General features: G+C 38.6%; 1 protein-coding gene across 2 annotated transcripts in view; it reads left to right on the top strand.

Annotated features, from left to right (window-relative positions):
- Positions 1-232: 232 nt before the first annotated feature.
- LOC102090386 (formin-1) overlaps positions 233-6000 on the top strand; it is a 28511-nt gene continuing 22743 nt past the window's right edge. The window contains exons 1-2 of one of the 2 annotated variants that reach the window (XM_065064223.1): positions 233-1001; positions 2405-2455. The gene's annotated coding sequence lies outside the window, so the exon portion shown is untranslated. The remainder of the gene's footprint in view (positions 1002-2404; positions 2456-6000) is intronic. The other variant, XM_065064222.1, reaches the window with a different exon arrangement.

The raw sequence follows: 6000 nt of genomic DNA, 5'->3' as shown, positions 1-6000 counted from the left end.
CACCAATGGGAATCAAAAGACCATTTCTTTCTCTCAGTTGTATCTGTTACTAGAAATATTATAACCTTAATTCTGTTACTTTTGAATTATCTCTATTATTTTTACCTAAGTAAGTTGCTCTAAAAGCCTTTTGCTTCCTTTAAGGTGTCTTCCAGAATGGAGTACTTTCAGTGCAGGGTAGCATGAAGATTACTTGTAGAAAAATAATGCTCAGACCACCAAACTAGGTCCTGTTCTTGTTCCATCTAAAATTCCGTTTCTTGAAATAACTGCGTATTTTATTGAGGTAGTACTTATACTGTGATTTAGCTCTTCAAGCAGTGTTAGGAGCAACGGGCAGGTTTCCTTGTCCTCCAGTGTTGCAGTTCATGGCTGTGCCTGGTTTGCTTCAGGGCCATGTTGCAATTACTGTGTAAGCGGTAGCTACGTGATCGGCAGTGATGCTCTTCCAGGAGGAGAACAGATTTGATGGATTATGCAGAGACAGTTTATGACAAAAATAAGCAGGCTGAAGCCTCGGTGTGTTAGTTCTCTGGAAACCCACTCTGTGCTGGAGAATCTGTTTTCTGACACATCAAGAGGCAAGAGCCACGGCACAGCAACAGCCCTTCCAGGGAGCAAGCGAACACCCCCGACCCCACGACCCCCCTCCGGAGAGGGACGGGAGCAGGAGGACACGCCACTCCGCCCGCAGGTAACCCCGGCCGGGCCACAGCTGCGCCGCTGCTACTGGGGCTCCGCGGCCGCGGAGAAGCTGCGCAGCGCAAGGATTGGTCACTTTGCCCTGTCAGTCCTCTCGTGTCACCTCCCCCGCCGGGAGACACTGGAGAGGCGCGCGCACGGCGGGGGGCTCCGGCGCGGGCGGCGGGAGGCGGTGGCCGCCCCGGGGAGAGGAGGCGGTGACAGCAGCGGCCGCGGCGGCCGCGGTCGTGCGGCCACTCAGCATCCTGCACCTGGATCAGCAGCGGGAGCATCTGAACCCAGGCGCCGCGTCTCGCAAGGTAATACCCTCCCGTTTGCTTCTCTGCAGCTCTGCCCATCTGCTCGCTTCCCTGCAGCGGCTTCTGTCGCAATCGAACGGATTAAAAAATAGAACCACGAACTCAAGACTGCAGAGAAGGGATCTGTTTAGTCCTCATTAGCATCTCGTCTGCTCGCTCGCAGTTTATTTATAAATAGCTTCTGCGGAATCACAAGAGCTGGGATCTCTGAGTTCCTCTTGGAGTCCTAAGAAAGTCCGTAGCTTTCCTCCCTTTCCTGTCAGCGCTGTTAACGTGAGTTGTTACTGGATACTTTCCCCCTGCCACCAAATGACTCTTAAAACTGTATGCGATTTTTCTTCTCTTCTAATGTATGGGGTAGGTGCAGTGAAGTGGGGAATGCAGATTGTTATAATTCTGTAGCATTTGATGGATGTGAGTATCTTCATGTAGTCAGGAGGGCAGATGAGTGGAAAACACGTGATTAATATTTACAGTGTTCAGACAATCTGTTACTCTATATTGTAAACCTCACGGGCATCACCATTGCAGGCAAGACTACTGAAGTGTCAGAATGCATTTGTATAATGACCCGTGAAAATATCTTTTACACACAGGAGAAGGACACACACTGACATTCTGAAGAAACCCTTCTCTTGCTGTCTTGCACAGTCTCCTTTCTTCAGCTGCAATATTAAAGCACATTATGATACAGCTGACAGAGAGCTGGCCTGGGATCTGTATATACTTAGTCCTTCCAGCTATCCTACACTCTTGTCTTGTAATATTTTTCCCAAGAGTGCAGCAGGAATCATAACAAGTCTTTACTTACAGAAAATTAATCAATATTTTTAAATTGCTGAGAAATTATAGAGAAGTTTTGATTACGGTCCTGGATTTAGTTATTTACTTCCATACTTCCTTCAAATTGCTCATGGTGGTTTAAAGATAGTTTTAGTTTTAGAAATGTGTTGTGCAAGTGTTATTGAACCATTATATACACATTTAGAAATATTTCTACAAGTATATCAGGAGTATTAGTATGAAGTTCAGGTAAATCACACATAATGTTCTGAAACTTTCACCTTGCAGGTAGCTTGGCCTGTGCTTGTGAGTGAGTTGGCTTGTTTTGGTAAGTTTTGGCAGAAACAGTTCAGCCACTTTGGATTAAGTAGAGAGTGGAAGAGAGAAAGAAGAAATGCTTTTGTATTACTAAAAAAGGAAACTGTCAACACACATCATTAACTTAGTTTGAAGGACTGTAGACAGAGCATCTAAGGATAGAGAGTTGCAACTTGGTATGAAATCAAACCATCCTGTGAAGTGTCTTTTTAACAATGGAAATTAGTTTTGACTTGAGTGCAGCCTGTGTCATTAAAAGTCAAGTGCCATGAACGTGCATGTTCTCTTGTGGTTTTTTATAGATGGATGTGGAAGGTATACAGCTACATGGGCATAGATGACTTAATCATATTGTAAGTAGTGAACAACCGGTGAATGTTTCCCTAATATTTTGTAACTTGTTAGGGTAAGACTGAAGTAGAGGCATGGGTGAAAGTATATTACCTCTGTAGAGGTTTTCTTACACAGACAGATATTTCCAGAAAATTTGAAATTTTGCTTTCAGTTTCTGTTCTCAGTTTTTCATATCTGTAGAGTGTGCAGATCCATCTATCAGTCTTTGTTTGCTTAATTTAAAATAAACTGTTAATACTTTTCAAAGAAAACACGTATTATCACAAGATTATGACAAATTGGAGAAAATCTCACTCTGAGGAAGCTTAGCAACTAGAAGCTGAAGACCTTTTCCTTTTGTGGAAGCTGTAGGAAAATATCAAATATAAAACTGAGAAGTGACTGCTATTCAATATAAATGCCAAGGTAATAAATGTCAGCTTTATACTGAAGAGCTAGCTCTGTCTGGGATATGAAGGACTACTGGGGTATTTTTGTCTTTGGGTTTTTGTTTGTTTTTAACTAGGAAAACACTAATATCCCACTTTGGCAGAAAAACAAGGTAATTTTCCACTTTATTTAAGCACCACTCTTGACGATTGTTCTATGCAAAGAAGCATGTAATCTTGGGGCCTTACAATATCATTTAACAAGGTGATCCTTTCCAAAGCTTTGATCCTGCTTTAACTTGCACACATCAAATATTTGAAAGTGGAACCAAAAGTGAAAAGCAGCCTTTGGAAATGACCCCAAATAATAGTCTCTAGAGAGTGGTCAAGAGTAGGAAAAGGAAGGCAAGAACAATCGTAGAGGTTTTTGTTAAGGCTCTAGGGTGGGACGGCTTTTTGTTCTTTACTATAGTTTTTAAGAACTGGATGAGAAAAAAATTTCCATGTGTCTCTGTTTCTGTTTTCAAAAATAAGTTTGCATCCCTTTCTCCACCCCATCTTCCTGGCATCTGAGAACTTTTTTCAGCTTTTAATTTTGCTTTAGCTATTTTGCAATGAAATAAATTCTTCTAGCTTTGATCTCATGAGTCTTTTAACTACATAATCTGAATGTATATTCCATTAGCTTTTAGGTATCATGAAGAATACCAAGAAGGCAGGAAACTGTCCATCATTAAGTGATCAAATTAGACATAACTCAGTGGAATCTGAACCTTAACAGAGTATGAATTGTTTCTACCATTTCAGCGTATTTTATATACTTATGCGCTACCCCTCTTTTTATTTTTAATAATCGTATCTCGCTGATATTGTTGCTAGTTGTAACTATCCATGTTTGTTTTCACATACTTGGAGGCAGTATGAGCAAAGACTGCATTAATATTTTAATGACCAAGCACAAAAAGTCGGTCCTTTTTTGATCTGGTTGTATGTATAATGATCTGTTTAGTTCAACCTTCCTCTGTGGCAGTGGAGCCTGTACAGCCTGGAGCTGCCTGAAATAGGGAATCTGAGAGGTGTGGTTTTTTTACTTCTTGCCACAATCATTTCAAGCCTTATGCAATTTAACATCTTTCTAGAACAATGTTTGTGATTCTGCTTCCCTATAGGTGTTGTCAGAGTAGAGATACAGTATGTATAGTGAGTCTCAGCACTTCTGCCCGAGAACAGGGAAAGAAAGCACATGAAATGTGTTGCATGAATTCTTATCCAAGTAACTGTCTCTCAGTCGTGCAGATGCTGCCATTTCTTCCCTTTCCATGGGAGGCTGAACCTCTAATCATTAGTTTGGACATTCAGCTTGATTTTAAATCTGGTTCCATGTGGTGATAATGGAAGGCTTAGTATCTCTCATCAAGACCATATATGTTTTTTGAGTTGGGCCCTTAGAAACTCTTACATAAGGCCTGTCAGTTCTTAATATTGAATTGTTTCTGTCCTCCATTTAAAGTGACATTAAAACTTATAAATGATTTTAAACTGTATTAATGAAATCTTGAAGTAAAATCAATATTAAATCAAGTTTTGACATTTTTTCTCAAAGATGTTCTTTTCATCCTGCTGTATTTAAAGCTTATTACACTGAAATACTGTGTGCTCATGTTTTAATCTTCTTGCTTTTTTCCTGTGAGGTTTGTCTTGTTGCTAAAGTTAGAAACCCCTTGGGGTATCTATGCAACCTGTTTAATCTTAAAGCAATTTGAGTTTCACAAATATTTTTAAACATTATTATTGGTAGAAGTGCATTTGCCTGTTGACAGACTTGCTGAATTTAATAGAAGTATCATGTACAGTCTTCCATGGTAGAGCAGACAAAGAAAATCACAATGACATATAAGCAATTAACCATTTTCAAGATATTTTTAATGTTAATTGATTTGCACTTAGGACACATAAAGCTGACTAGATGTTGTATATATAAAACCAAATACTTAATAGAATTATTTGTATAACAGGCCTTAGGAAAACCTATAATCTGTCCTCTCAGATGAATAGCAATATGGTTTGTAATTCTTTGTTAGATGTAGTCATACGTCAAAACCATTTAGCTCTGTATGAAATGCTGCTAGCAAAAAGTTGCAGTGAAGAAAACAAATGCAACCATAGTTCTCTGATTTAACACTTCATTCTTTGAAGTGTTAATATGATCATCACAAGCCGTTACATCCCATTTCACCCCATACAGCCGTTTTAAAACTTAAATGATAACTATAATTTTTGAAGCAACTCAAAATTCCTTAAGGCTAAAGGAATTCCAAGATCATTAAACTCTGGGAAGGGGGAAAATTAAAAAGCTTTCTGAGCTTATTCACCAAGTTTGCCTGAATTTTTGAAATATTTTAAAATACGCATAGTTAAAAAGAGGTTTGTTAATTTGTCTGATACATTATTTCAGAAAATTGTTCTCAATTCCTAAGAACTTAAATGTGGGGCAGTGTCTTTGACCTTTCACTGCAGAAAGATATATTCGAAGCTTGCTGGTTTTAATGGAGAGTTCTTCTAAAGGTATAAAAAATTATTTTGAGAGGGTTTTTTCATTTTTCTTACTGTTCTTTTAAATTCCATTTCTCCTCTGTCTTCACTACTGAAGTTTAATTAGCATTTACACCTCCTTTTGCAGCTGGTCCAAACTTTTGGCAGCTGGAAATACTTTCTTTGCTTATGAAATGGCTCAAAGATTTGCTGTAACATAGCCTTTTAGTTTTCTTCTTTGCTTTCCTTAAATACTGTATTTGGTTTAAAGTTTGGAATATATAGGTATGCCAGATGTGTCTCTGAAAGTCATGTTTGGCAAAAGATCTTTGATCTGAAAGGCTGTGTACTAAATTCTTCATTTAAATATCATCATGACACTAACAAGCATGGACATGCAATATTTAAATAAATAAAAATCTGATGTCTTGATTTAGTGACAATAAAGATGCTAAACAATACAAACCAGAACAATATGCAGCTCTTGCCTGAAGAGTTTACTGTCTGGAGAAGCAAAATTAAAGCTTTTGGACAAAGATTAACAAGATGAAAATTCTTTAATTTGAAAAATATTTATTTAATTCATGTTGTTTTCCTGTAGAAATATCCTGTATTTGCTGCCAGAAGTGGAAACAAGCTACTGT

Source organism: Columba livia, chromosome 5 (genome assembly GCF_036013475.1).
Source record: "Columba livia isolate bColLiv1 breed racing homer chromosome 5, bColLiv1.pat.W.v2, whole genome shotgun sequence".
Classification (NCBI taxonomy): domain Eukaryota; kingdom Metazoa; phylum Chordata; class Aves; order Columbiformes; family Columbidae; genus Columba; species Columba livia.
This window is presented reverse-complemented; position numbering and strand designations above follow the sequence as displayed.